The 14738-nt window shown below is 43.9% G+C and overlaps 1 protein-coding gene across 3 annotated transcripts in view; it reads right to left on the minus strand.

Annotated features, from left to right (window-relative positions):
• The window catches only part of LOC134355407 (prickle-like protein 1), a 149986-nt gene that overhangs the window by 115212 nt on the left and 20036 nt on the right, over window positions 1–14738 (minus strand). For 2 of the 3 annotated variants that reach the window (XM_063065235.1, XM_063065236.1), the window contains exon 1: window positions 6864–7268. The exons of the other annotated variant lie outside the window; for it this stretch is intronic. The gene's annotated coding sequence lies outside the window, so the exon portion shown is untranslated. Of the gene's footprint in view, window positions 1–6863; window positions 7269–14738 lie in introns of those variants that run through there. 3 annotated transcript variants of the gene reach the window in all.

A 14738-nucleotide genomic window follows, 5' to 3' on the forward strand; every position in this document is an offset into this window, starting at 1 on the left:
GGATCCTTAATGATGGGTGCTGCCTTTTTGGGGCTTCACCATTTAAAGATGTCCTCTATGCTGGGGAGGTTCGAGCCCATGATCGGGCTGGCTGAGTTTACAAATCACTGCAGATTATTCCAATCATGTGCAGTAGCCCCCTCCAAACGAAAATGGTGATGCAGATACACAGGGTATATTTTATGTATTGCACTGTGGTGCTGCTGAAAAACACCAGATTTCACATTATACAGTATGTCAATGATGATAAACCCAATTCTGATTCTCCTCTCCCCCCTCCTTTGAAACTCACTTCTTCTCCCAGTCCTTTCTGGTAACACACCCGACGAACGACAGACCTGGCTTTATAAATGTAAGAAATTGTTGTACAATATAGTTACCACTTTACTACCACAGCAAAACTCCTTCGGCATGGTTTCCTCTTATCACGTGGAAGGGGCCATTTGGCCCTTCAAGTGTATGCCCGCTGTTAGAGCTATTGTTGAGTCTCATTTCCCCCAGTTACTTCCCTATGATCTACAGCACTCTGCAAAAGACTTAGGCACGACATTTTTAAATATGGATTTAGATGGCATGGCCTCTCTATAGAGCCCGATCTCAATATCATCGAGGCTGTCTGGGATTCGTTAGAGAGACAGAAGCAAGCAAAACAGCCAAAAATCTGCTGAAGAATTGGCAAGTTCTCCTAGATTCTTGGAACAAACTACCGGCCAATTTTCTTATAAAACTGCATGACAGTGTACCCAAGAGAATTTATTCAGTTTTAAAGGCAAAGGCTGGTCACACCAAATATTGATTTGATTTAGTGTTTTTTTTTTACTGCTTACTGCTTTTTATAGTAATTTTTTTTGGAAAAGTTTCTAAATATCAATTCATTATTTTTAGAAGCATCTTCACTTACCATCAGGGAGGAGGTACAGGAGCCTGATGACACACCCAACGATTGAGAAACTGCTTCTTCCCCTCTGCCACCCGATTTCTGAATGGACATTGAACCCATGAACACTACCTCACTACTTTTTTTTGAATTTATATTTTTGCACTACTTATTTAAATACATAATTCACTTTTTTCCCTCTGTACTGTACTGCATTGTACCGCTGCTGCAAAATCAACAAATTTCACGATGTATGCCGGTGATGTTAACCTTGAGTTTGATTACAGATTTTTGTTATGTGTGCCTAATACTTTTGCACAGTCCTGAATTTACTTCCAAGGTTCACGAGGTTAATGCCCAGGATGGCGGGACTGTCATATGTTGAAAGAGTGGAGCGACTCGGGTTGTATACACTGGAATTTAGAAGGATGAGAGGGGATCTGATTGAAACATATAAGATTATTAAGGGATTGGACATGCTAGAGGCAGGAAACATGTTCCCGATGTTGGGGGAGTCCAGAACCAGAGGCCACAGTTTAAGAATAAGGGGTAGACAATTTAGAACAGAGTTGAGGAAAAACTTTTTCCACACAGAGGGTTGTGGTTCTGTGGAATGCTCTGCCCCAGAAGGCAGTGGAGGCCAATTCTCCGGATTCTTTCAAAAAAGAGTTAGATAGAGCTCTTAAAGATAGCAGAGTGAAGGGATATGGGGAGAAGGCAGGAAAAGGGTACTGATTGTGGATGATCAGCCATGATCACAGTGAATGGCGGCGCTGGCTCGAAGGGCTGAATGGCCTACTCACGCACCTATTGTCTAACTGCATCAGCACCACCCCCCCATGCTTCTTCTACTCATCTAAGCTGAGTGTAATTTTCAGGAATGAAAACCGGGATGCTTGGGGCAAGGCGAGGGAGGGTGACACGCTTTCACTTCATAGGGAGAACATGAAAATTCCAGCCAAGGTCAGGAACGGATGCGCATCTGAGTTGTGAGGTAGTAGCATGGCCAGAATCACCATGCGCATATTTTCAATATTATTTCTAAGGTATTAAATATAGATTTCTCTCCTCACCCTATTACTGCTATCTTTGGACTACCTAAAATTTCTAGTAATCTTTCCCCTTCAGCCCGTAGAATGATTGCATTTCTTACTTTAATGGCGAAAAGATGTATTTTACAACATTGGAAAGAGCTTAATGCTCCAACTACCTTTTTTTGGTTTTCTCAGACGATTTTGTGTTTGAATTTGGAGAAAATTAGAAGTAACCTTTATGATTCTTCATTTAAATTTGAACAGATTTGGGGACCTTTTATTCGATATTTTCATTTAATGTAATATTTACCCTTCTTGTTTTTTTTTACTGTTTTTAATGGAGGTCGGGATTGAGGACGTGATTTTAAGTTTAACTCTGTTTGGTTTCAAGTTAGCCCATTGCTTTGCCTTGCTTTTAGTTAGCTGCACGGTGGGTTTTTTTTGGGGGGTTTTTTTTTCTTTTTTTTCCATTGATATATATAAAATTTAGTATACTATTATGTTATCTTGGTTTCTTATGTTTAAATTACATTGTTTGTAGTATTTTCTTTTTGGTATTGATATCTTTTGGAATTTTATTATACTTTAACATTGTATTAATGTTTATATGGCTTACCTTTTTTGTATACTTACTCAATAAAAAGATTTAAAAAGAAAGAAAGACAGAATCACCATGCGCTGCACACAAAGGTGCAAGAGATCCAGCCCCTGTACAGGATTGCTTATTGCAAACTTCAGCCACACGTGTTGAGGATCAACTTTATTGACCAGCTACATTTACACGCATTAGGAATTTACTGTGGTGTGTTGGTCATCAGGGTGTGACATGCAACAAAACACCTACCTACAGGAAAGATGGAAATAAAGTTGAAAGAGTACAAAGAAAATTTACAAGGATGTTGCCCGGGACTTGAGGACCTGAGTTATAAAGAAAGATTGAATAGGTCAGGACTTTATTCCTTGGAATGTTAAAGATTGAGGGGAGATTTGGTAGAGGTATACAAAATTATGAGGGGTATAGATAGGGTGAATCCAAACAGGCTTTTTCCACTGAGGTTGGGCGAGACTAGAGCTAGAGACCATGCGTTAAGGGTGAAAGGAGAAAAGTTTAAGGGGAACATGAGAGGTAACTTCTTCACTCAGAGGGTGGTGAGAGTGTGGGACAAGCTGCCAGCACAAGTGGTGCATACGCGCTCGGTTTCTACATTTAAGCAGAGTTTGGACGGGGTAGGGGTATGGAGGGCTATGGTCTAGTTGATGGGACTAGGCAGTCTAAATGGTTCAGTATGGAATAGATGGGCTGAAGGGCCTGGTTCTGTGCTGTACTTTTCTATGACTATGACTCTAAAAAACAGCAACATTCACAATTTTAAAGAATAATGGCATTAAAATAAAGTTAAAGGTTTAAGTACAGATAGGGAATAAAATCTGCCTAAATATCAGCATTTACAATGTAAACTGCATTATAAAAAAATATTTAAAGTGTTTACTGTGCAGTGATTGAGGTAATAGAGGGGGTGGGGGTTAACTACAATAATTGATAAGATTAACTGCTTTGGGGAAGAAAATCATAATTTACTGTGAGTTATCAGGATGACACTGCAAGCTCACAATACTGGAAATGAACTGGATATTATTTCAGATCTATAGTGGCTAAATCTCTCTGCAACCAACAGCAGAGACAGCTGGTCAGACTCAGTCATGTTGGTTCATGGCCTGCTCTTGTGCCACAGTGAAGCTACCTTCAAGGTGAAGGAGCAATACATTATATTCCATCTGTGTAGCTGCAACCTGTTGGCATGGGTCTCGATTTGTCCTTCCAGTATGGTAAAAAAAAACTCCCCCCCTCCTATTCCAGCCTCTTCTCACCTGTCTATCACCTCCCCCCCTGTGCCCCTCCTCCTTCCCTTTCTCCTCAAATCTAATCAAGTTTAGATATCATTCAAATCGTACATGGATACAGCCAAACAAGACAGTGTCCCTCTGGGGCCAACATACAAAAACATAACACACACACTCAAAATAAGGCAAGAGAATAAAGAACGGTCACGCAAGAAAACACATTTAGTCCAAGACCTTGAGCTACAAGTTGTGCAAATTGATGGTTCATGGTAGTCCAGACTGTAATTCTATCGATCCAACACTGGAGGGCAGCACCAATGGGAGCGGTTATCCCCAACTAAACACGAATGCCTATAGGAGAGGAGAGTCTACTATCAGACTCCTTCCTTGACAGCCCTTTACCTTCCCCACCCATCATCTTCTAGCTATCCCCCTTCCCCCCCACCCTTCCCTTCCCCTCCCCCTTCTTTTCCAGTCATGAAGAATGGTTTTGGCTTGAAACATTGACTGTCTGTTCATTTCCACGGATGCTGCCTGAACTGCCAAGTTCCTCCAGTGTCTTGCTCAAGATTTTTCTTCCCATTTCAAAGTTTAGGATAATAATTATCTCCGAATGGGAATTAGAGCCTGATAGCTGAGTAGCTGTTTCAGTAATGACAACGTGGTTGATATCTAGCCTGAAGCCATAGGACAGTCAAAGTTCCACTGGTCAGAGTGAAGGCTGAAAAACTACTCACATTAGGAGGAAGCTCAAAATGTTGAGGAACACAGCATGGAAACAGGCCCTTCGGTCCATCTCATCCATGCTGACCAAACCTCCCTTCTAAACTAGTGACATTTACCTAGTTTTGGCCCAATAAATGTGCCATTTGCAATCCGAGATCAGCAGTTCAGATATAACCAAGGTTCCTGCTTCCTTTTGCCTTAAACTATTCACATCTTTGGCAAGAAAGCACTTATCCCACCCTTCCAAAGTTCTGCACTTTCCACTCATTTGTAAACAGAGGTTATCGATTCACCATAGGAGCAGAATTAGGCCATTTGGCTCTTCAAATCTGTCCTGCCAATCCATCGTGGCTGATTTATTATCCCTCCCAATCCCATTCACCTGCCTTCTCACCATAACTTTTGATGGCCTGACTAATCAAACTATCAGCCTCTATTTTAAATATACCCAACTGTGGACTTGGCCGCCACAGCTGTCTATGGCAATGAATTCCACAGATTCACCACCCTCTGGCTAGAGAAATTCCTCATCTGTTTAAAGGGACACCCTTGTATTCTGAGGCTCTACCCTCTGGTCCCAGAGGCTCCCACCGTAGGAAACTTCCTCTCCATGTCCACACTATCTAGGCCTTGCAATATTCGATAGATTTCAATGAGACCCTCCCTCCTCCTTCTGAACTCCAGTGAGTTCAGGCTCAAAGCCATCAAATGCTGTTAACCCTTTCTTTCCTGGGATCATTCTCATAACCCTCTCCAGACCTCTGGACCCTTTCCAATGCCACCACATCCCCTCTTAGATATGGAACCCAAGAGTGCTCCTAGTACAGTCTGACTAATGACTTTAAAGCCCCAGCACTGCATGCTTGCCTTTATATTCTCATCCTCTGGAAATGAATGTTAATATTACATTTGTCTTCCTCAGCACTAACTCAACCTGCAGGTTAGCCTTTAAAGTTCAAAGTAAATTTATTATCAAAGTAAATACATGTCACCATTTACCGTCTAACCCTGAGATTTTGTTTTGCAGGCGGAGTCAGTAAATCCAATAAACATAATACAATCAGTGAAAGACTCCACCAACAGGGCAGACAACCAGTGTACAAAAGACAACAACCTGTGCAAATACAAAAAGAAATAATAATAATAATAATAAATAACAGAACATGAGATGATGAGTCCTTGAAATTGAGTCCATTGGTTGTGGGAACATTTCAATGATGGAGTAAGTAAAGTTGAGTAAAGTTGCCCCTTTGGCTCAGGAGCCTGATGGTTGAGGGGTAATAACTGTTCTTGAAGCTGACTGTGAGAGTCCTGAGGCTCCAGTACCTCCTTCCAGATGGCAGCAGTGAGGAGAGCGCAGGTCCTGGGTAGAAACGTGCACAAGGGCTTCCCAAGTCCCTTTGCACCACTGATTTCTGAATTTACTCCCGTTTTCTTAAAGTCAGAAATGTGGTGCAACGGAATTATGCCTTAATCCGTATTTACATAAAGGTAGCGGGACTGGGCATAGTGATGAACTATTCACAGCGAAGGTAGGATACCAGAACTCTTACCCCGTCTTAATCTTCTGCAAAGTTCTTAAAGTCTAAATATTTGGATCAACAGTTGAGTTGAGGTCTGAACTAGTTTGCAGGAAGCCCACCACATGTATCATAGTATCACCGGCCCAACATGCCTCCACATAGCAGATGTTATTAGAACATTTGTTCCTCATCCCCCCCCCCCCCCCCCGCGAGTTTCAAGTCACTGTTTTATAGTTGTCTGAACGCGAAGGATGAGCAAGTACCATTCCCGAGTCGAGAAGGGAAGTGACCCCAGTGCCATGGCTCCGGGCTGGGCGGGGAGGGTACGGCCGCTGGTGGTGCACCGGACGTCCCAATTGTCCCATTTCTCCTCAGGAGAGGGTGTCTGCACCCCACCGCCTGGGAGAGGGTAAAGCTCTAGACCTCCCTCCGAGGGGCGAGCAGAGAGCTCACCTGCGCCTTCACCCTGAGGTTGTGCTCAGCTCGGGTCGCACTGCACGCAATACCTTCAGACGGACAACTTGTCAGTTCCAAACTGCATGGACAACCTTCCAAGACCTGTCCTCTCGACCCAACACCTGAAAACAAATCTGTTTCTGGGCACGGTTACCATGGAGCAGTTACAGAAATAGCCACAACTGAAGCAATTTAACTAAAAGATGAAAGGAATAGTGATTACAAACGAAGGGAATCAAATCCATTTGATCAACCCCGCTAGAGCTCAGACAGAAACCTTTACCAAATTAAACGGCCAGGCTGTGAAGTTTTAAACCCACAAAGGCTTAGAAACAAAGTTATCATAATCCACAGGATGGAAAACAAACCTCAAGTACTTTACAATTCATAAAATGTTGGACTTACCCGGAATGTTTTTCATGAACAACTTCCACAAGCTAAATCTCTCAATTTTTTCCCCCCTCTCGTCTACTTTCTTTGTTCAAATTTACTGTCCCCTCCAAGCGCCTTTTCTGGGTCTGTCAGTTCGTCCAGATTCGGCGGCTGTTTTATTTTGTTCTTCCTGCTCGTGAGCAACTTCTGCCCCCCTTCTTCTAGCTTGGCTGCATTTCCCCTCCTCCGCCCTCTTCCTTTCTCAGCGAGCGGCTGGACTGGGAGATCGCGGCTTCCTTGCGGAGCGAGAAGCGATCTGCGTGCAATGCCCCTCTATCTCTCCGGCAGCCTGGCCAATACCGACCGAGCATACCTTCTGGGAGGCACAGGCTGTTATTAAAAGAGGAGGAGCTCCGGCTGCGGGGATTGTTAACTCCTCAAAGGCCATGCCTCAAACTGGACGAAAATACACTAATAACAGTAGTTGCAAATAGTTCAGTTTTAAAATGGAGACCCAGACCCTGACGAAGGGCCCTGGACCGAAACGTCGACTTTTTATTCCTCTCCAGAGATGCTGCCTGACCTCCTGAGTTCCTCCAACATGTTTGAGTGTGTAACTCTGAAATAGCAGGCTGTTGTTTTAAATAGGGATGCCTCCTATCGGCATGAATTTTATCTCCAGCATTACTCTCACGTCATGATGTGTTCGGGCTGGGCTGTTACCAATAATTTCCAAACGGACCAGTTTCGGTAAACTGGAAACCTCAAGAGATGTGAAATTGGGATTCAACCAGAAAACACCCCCCCCCCATTTCATGCCGCATCTATAGAAAGAAGCAACTTATATTTTGTAGACACAGGAATATATTTTGCAGATGCAGAAATCTGGAACACAATCTGCCGGAGGAACTCAGCGGTCAAGTAGCAAATATTTTGCGTAGTTATCTCAGCATGTGTTAAACTATTTTCAATGGATACGTTGACATGTTGAAAAAATTCTCTTTAATAAATAGTAAGTTTATTTCAAAGTACATAATTGCACCAGCCAATGAGGTTCAAGTGGGTGGGGCCTATGTCTGCTAATTATGCAGCAAATAGCGTGAAAGAGGCGGGAACCACTGCCGGGCACGCGGGATAATTTATTGGGGAGGAAAATCAGTGAGTGGAGGATAGTTAAAATGTCAGTCACTTCGTGTGGGGTGGGCGCCAACCCTGCCTGTCAGCCGGATTACCCACTCATTCTGATGAAGGGTCTCGGCTGGAAAAGTCGACTCTTTTCCATAGATGCTGCCTGGCCTGCTGAGTTCCTCTGGCATTTAGTGTGTGTTACTTTTGACTTCCAGCATCTACAGATCTTCTCCTGTTTGGGGTTACCCGCTCATCTCCTTTCTGGCTGGTAAAGTAAGGGTGTAGCAGTTGGCACAATGCTTTACAGTGTCAATGCCCTGGGTTCAATGCCCGCCGGTGTCTGTAAGGAATGTGGATGTTCTGCCCGTGACCGCGTGGGTTTCCTCCGGGTGCTCCAGTTTCCTCCCACAGTCCAAAGGTGTACTGGTTGGTAGGTTAATAGTCATTGTAAATCATCCTGTGGTTAGGCTAGGGTTAAAATCAGGGGTAGCTGGGCAGTGAGGCTTGCGGGGGGGGGTGCTGTAAAGGCCTATTCCGCACTGTATCTCAATAAAGGAATCATGGCAGTGAACTTGCACACAGCAAACAGTGGGATGATGATTGAAGGGAAATATTATTAGTGACTTCAGGGATTAAAAAAAACTATCCATTTATAGTCTTGCACCTTATTGTCTGACTGCACTGCATTTCCTCTTTGGCTGCTACACTTTATTGTGCATTCTGTAGTTGTTTTACCTTGTACTACCTCGGTGCACCATGCAGTACATTGAACTGTATAAACAGTGTGCAGGACAATCTTTTCACTGTACCTCAGTACATCTGACAATAATAAACCAATTCCCATTCTGTGGTCTTCTTGGAGAGGCACCCTGGCATCTCCTGCATCAGGATGGGGTTCATTATCACTGACATGTGTTATAAAAATTGTTGTTTTGTGGCTGCAGTACGGTACAATAATGAATGAAATGAACAGCCGAAGTACAGTGTAATCCATACAAATTGGGAGAAGAAAGAATGACTGAATGACTGTCTAACTAAATGAACAGCGCAAAAGGGGAATAGTGAAGTAGTGATCACGGGTTCATTGGCCGTTCAGAAATCTGATGGCGGCGGGGAAGAAGTTGTTTGCTGAAATATTGAGTGGGGGGTCTTCAGCCTCCTGTACCTCCTCTCTAAGGCTAATGATGAGAAGAGGACATATCCCAGATAGTGAGAGACCTTAATAATGGACGCTTCCTTCTTGGGACACTGATGGTGATTCAGATTCAGGTTTTCTTGTCACGTGTGTGTGGAAATATACAATTTACAAGGATGTCTCGATGACTTGAGGACCTAAATTATAGGGAAAGGTTGAATAAGTTAGGACTTTATTGAACTGAATTGAATTGACTTTTATTACTTACATCCTTCATATACATGAGGAGTAAAAATCTTTACGTTATGTCTCCGTCTAAATGTACTGGAGTGTAGGAGAATGAAGGGATATTTGATAGTGGTTATCAAGATTATGAGGGGTATAGATAGGGTAAATGCAAGCTGACTTTTTTCTGCTGAGGTTGGGTGAGACTAGAACTAGAGGTCATAGGTTAAGAATAAAAGGTGAAATGTTTAAGGGGAACATGAGTGGGAACTTTTTCACTCAGAGGGTGGTTGAGAGTGTGGAACGAGCTGCCAGTGGCGGTATTGGATATGCTTCTATTTCAACGTTAAGGAGAAGTTTGAATAAGTACATGTGTGGAATGAGAGTGGAGGGCTAGAGTCTGGGTGCAGATCAATGAGACTAGGGAGAATAGTAGGTCAGTATGGAGTAGATGGGCCAAAGGGCCTATTTCTGTGCTGTCATGCTTTATGACTCTATGACCCATCAGATACCACTGATTCTTCTTTCCCTCTTATTGTGGGGAGGGGCAGAGATGGTGAACATTTTTCACGTGTTCAGGATATTTTTGCTTGTGACTTCAAGGTGGATGTCTCTTAATTAAGGTTAATAAATCTTCAGCAGAGCCAGCACCTGGAAGTGCATTGTAAGTACACTGTGGTGTCATTTGGTTTGTCCATGCTGACTTGACAGGAAAATAAACTCCCATTAGCCCCTTGAATGACATTGAGTTTGGATGACATACCATTGGTTAAATGTGCTTCTGAGGTAATAGGAAGGCCAAGTTGGTTGCCCCCAAGATAGAGTGAGGATGTCTTCTCCGAGGATCATCACTTTGGAGAAGCTTGTGTGTTCAATAGATTTTGAGAGTGATGCCGTCTGGAGTCTAGCCGTCTGGTACTTGGCTCCCGACAGGGTCACCCATGGCTGTAAGGTCAAGAGGAGGTTCCAGATAAAGAGCGATCTAAGAAAGACCTCAACGGTGGAACTGCGGGAGGTGATGACACACCACAACGGCAGTGAAGGGTCCCCAGTCGTCTTGCATTCCATGCCACTGGATTCTGACCCCGATCTGTCAAAGACTATGGGGTGCCTGCCCATGCATCAGCCTCCCCACGTTAAGCAAAGTCACACAGAGGTGTTCTCTGTGAAGGGAATCCACCCTACCGTCCCAGATTAAGTCCCGCGGTGAAGCTTCCTTCGCCCTTAAGCAAGTGGCGAAGGGAGCAGAATTATGCGGATTGTGGATCGGTGTTCACAGCTGCCCGAAGACCCGACAAAAGACCAGCCCTTAGCACAGGGGTTCCCAACCTTTGTTATGCCATGGACCCCTACCATTAAGCAAGGGATCCGTGGACCCCACATTGGGAGCCCCTGCATTAGGAGAACATCATACCCAACTCAAGTGATCGCAAAACTAGTACTATCGTAGGAATGTGGAGGTGTACTAGAGAAGGGGAAGCTCTACAGAGCGAGCGATGCAGGTTCAACTCCTGCCACTGTCTGTAAGGACTTTGTATGTGATCCCCTGTTTGTATGTAATCTGGGTGCTCTGGTTTCCCCCTATATGTTGGTAGATTAATTAGGTACAGTATTTATTTATTTATTGAGATACCATGTGGAACAGCTCCTCCCAGCCCTTCCAGCAACCATAGCCTAATCAAAGGGACCAATTAACCGACCAACCGATACATCTTTGGATTGGGCACCCGGAAGAAACTGGAGCACCCGGAGGAAACGCACGCGGTCACAGGGAGGACATACAAACTCCTTACAGACAGCGGCGGGACAAGTTGCCATGAGTGTGTGGGTGAGTTGGTGGCAGAACTGTGCAAGGAGATGGGGGTGTGGGATTCCAGAGAGAATAACCTGCTGCATCTATCCAGCAGGAGTTACACAAGGCTGAAGTCCCACACCAGCAGGTTCAGGAACAGCTACTTCCCTTCAACCGTTCAGTACTTGAACTGACCCGCACAATTCTTTTTCAATCTTCTTATTAGTTTCATAAAATATAAACATGACATAATAGTAGTACAAAGTTATTGGGAATACATTGTTATAATTGACATGAGTAATTATAAAACCAAATAATACTTAATTGACAAAACTCCCAATCATATAGGATACCAGTGAATAATACAGAACAAAGAGAAATATCTAAACAAAAATCATGAAAAAGGAAAGAAAAATTAAAAAAATATATAATAACCCCCCCCCAAAAAAACTAATCTAAACAGAATTAATCAACTAAACTAAAAAAATAAAGACCTGGGCTGTTTTACCATCGTAAGAAAAGAGAAAAAAGAAAACCTTAGTGTTGACGACTCTGTTCCTCTTAACCAACATTGCAGAGAAGTAAAATAAGTTTGGAAATGGTCAAATTACATCATATGAAAATGCTGAATAAATAGTCTCCAAGTCTTTTTGAATTTAATGGAAGGGTCATAAACCACACTTCTAATTTGTTTCCAAATTTAAACACAACATAGTTTGTGAGAACCAGTGAAATATATTAGGAGGGTTAACCTGCACAATTCTAATCCAACTTCAATAACGGGACACTGCAGATCACCCCTTGCATGACTATAGACCTGCCTCTGATTGTGTCTTTTTATTTGACCAAGGTCTTGTTCTTGCACCATTTTTCTTTCCCTACCTCCACACTGACTTGTATAATTTACTTGTACCCACGTACCTGTGATGCTGCTACCTGCACGTTTTCCATTGCACCTCTACCTCACCGTACCTGTGCATGTGAAAACAAACTTGATTTACACACACAAAATGCTGGAGGAACTCAGCAGGTCAGGCAGCATCCATGGAAAGGAATAGGCAGTCAAGGTTTTGGAATGAGGACTGGAAACAAATGGGGAAGAAGCCAGAATAAGGAGGTGGAGGGAAGGGGAGGAGTGCAAGTTGGCAGGTGACAGGTGGAACCAGGTGAGAGGGAAGGTAAGTGGGTAGAGGAAAGGGGTTGAAGTGAGAAGCTGGGAGGGCACAGGTGCAAAAGGTAAAGGACTGAAGAAGAAGAAGGAATCTGACAGGAGAGGAGAGTGGGCCATGGGGAGAAGGGAAGGAGGAGGGGGGTACCCGAGGGAGGTGAGAAGGGATGAGAATGGGGAATGGAAAAAGAGATGGCCTCTTCTCCCTCCCCCTTCAGCCCTCACCTGATCTCATCTATCCCTCCCCAACTTCTCAATCCGGATTCTTCCCCATTCTTTTCCAGACCTGATGAAGCGTCTCAGCCTGAAATGTTGACTGCTTATTCCTCTCTAGTGATGCTGCCTGACTTAAGGCCATGAAGCCATAAGACCATAAGACATAGGAGTAGAATGAGGCCATTCAGCCCAGCAAATCTGCCTTGCCTTCTGGATTTTGTGTGTGTGTTGCACAGGAATACCAGCATCTCTTGTGCTTATGACAACTTGACTTGATGTGACTAATTTAAATTAATAATTGAAGGTCAGCATGGACTCGTTGGGCTGAATGGCTCTATGTTTCAAGAGGAAATGCCATTCACTAGTTTGACCGTGGGAAATTCAGGACACCAGTGCTCTAGAAGTTTCATTGCACGATCACCGATCTTGCTTTAATAACACAGGTGCCAACTGTCAGCACACCAAGACCCCAGTGAATCCTCATTGACCTTCCCTGACGTCTCACCCCCCACATGTGTAAACAGGCGGCCAGAGATTGATTTTATATCTCACTACCGTCAGCAACTCTGCTCCACAACACTTCAACACCGATACATAAATACAAGGCTTAATCCTTTAAAGCAGCCACAATCCCAAAGGATTAAGCATTCATCCCAGTCTAGAGTAGCGCATTTGAACAGAATCCTTTGGAGAATGTTTTGCGGAAGGGCGATAAAGAGATTATATTTATTCATAGGTAGTACAGGCGACAGATACAATAGGGTATTAAATCATTAACAGGGTAAGCATTATGGATTTTTTTCTATCTATGTCCACAAAAGACACGGTTTATAAACAGGCAGATGCACTGCTCAGATGCGTTTTAGCTCTGAGAAAGCGGGTTTGTATTCTGCAAGGCTTTTAAGGGGAGAATACATTTCTTCTCTCAACCCTTGTGTTCCCGTAGTACATCTCCCACGTTTCAAGAGATTAAGCACCTCTGTGCCAGCACGCTGCAAACTATAAAATATCCAAGACCATGGCTCAGCTACTGTAGAACCAGGAGTATTGGCTTTAACTCAATCTCTTCACCTGCATAGTTAGATTATGAAGACACGCAGTCCTCTTTTATTGTCATTTAGTAATGCATGCATTAAGAAACGATACATTATTTCCTCCGGTGTGATATCACAAAACACAGGACAGGCCACGACTGAAAAAACTTAACAAAACCACATAATTATAACATATAGTTACAACAGTGCAACAATACCATAACTTGATGAAGAAGTCCCTGAGCACAGTAAAGTTCAAAGTCTCTCAAATGTCCCACATCTCACGCAGATGGGAGAAGGAAGAAAAACTCTCCCTGCCATGCCGACCACAATCCGACTCTGAGTCATCCGAAAACTTCGAGCTCTGATCAGCTCTCTGACATCGAGTACTGAGTGCCATCTCTGTCCGAATGATTCGATCTCCTTCTCGGTCGCCAAAAGCAGGCAAGGCCGGGGATTTTGAGGCCTACCCTCCGAAAGAGTCCCGACCACACAGTAAGGACAGCAGCGAACGAGTGTTTCAGAAATTTCTCCAGATGTTCCTCTGTGCTTTCACGTCCATTCTCCATCAAATCAGAATTGTCCACGGCCCCTATTTAACAGATACGACATCATTTTTCACCAGATTGGAGGATCAGTATTCAACATCTCATCGGAGGCATAATGTTTGATCTCAGTGTTTATGAAGCTGGGAACTCAAGCTGGTTGCACTTGCTTGAAATAACTTCTCTCTATATATAGAAGGTACATGTAGTTATTCATCCACTAGTTATCAGTGCCTGACTGAAAACTCCACGATAAAGCAAACACTGGTACACCATCGAGCCTACTTTGTTAAGAGTCCGAGGAGGTTCAGTGGGCCTCCAAAGACCCCTATGAATTCCTGGTGATGTCTGGTTGAAAGTATGGAGGTTCCATTGCACAGGATTGCGAGAGGCTCCAGGGGGATGTAGTCTGAGCCAACTCCATCACGGGTACAACTCCCCACCGTTAAGGACGTGGCACCTCAAGGAGGTGGGATCCATCCCTCGGGACCCTCACCATCCGGGACATGCCCTCGTCTCGTTACTACCATCAGGAGGGAGGTACAGAGGCCCGAAAACCTGCACTCAGTGCTTCCTGCCTCGGTTTGCTATCAATCTGTACCTTCTCCCCATGGGTTTCCACCGGGTGCTCCATTTTCCTCCTACGTTCCGAAGCTGTATGGGCT

The sequence above is a fragment of the Mobula hypostoma genome, chromosome 13 (assembly GCF_963921235.1).
Source record: "Mobula hypostoma chromosome 13, sMobHyp1.1, whole genome shotgun sequence".
NCBI lineage: Eukaryota > Metazoa > Chordata > Chondrichthyes > Myliobatiformes > Myliobatidae > Mobula > Mobula hypostoma.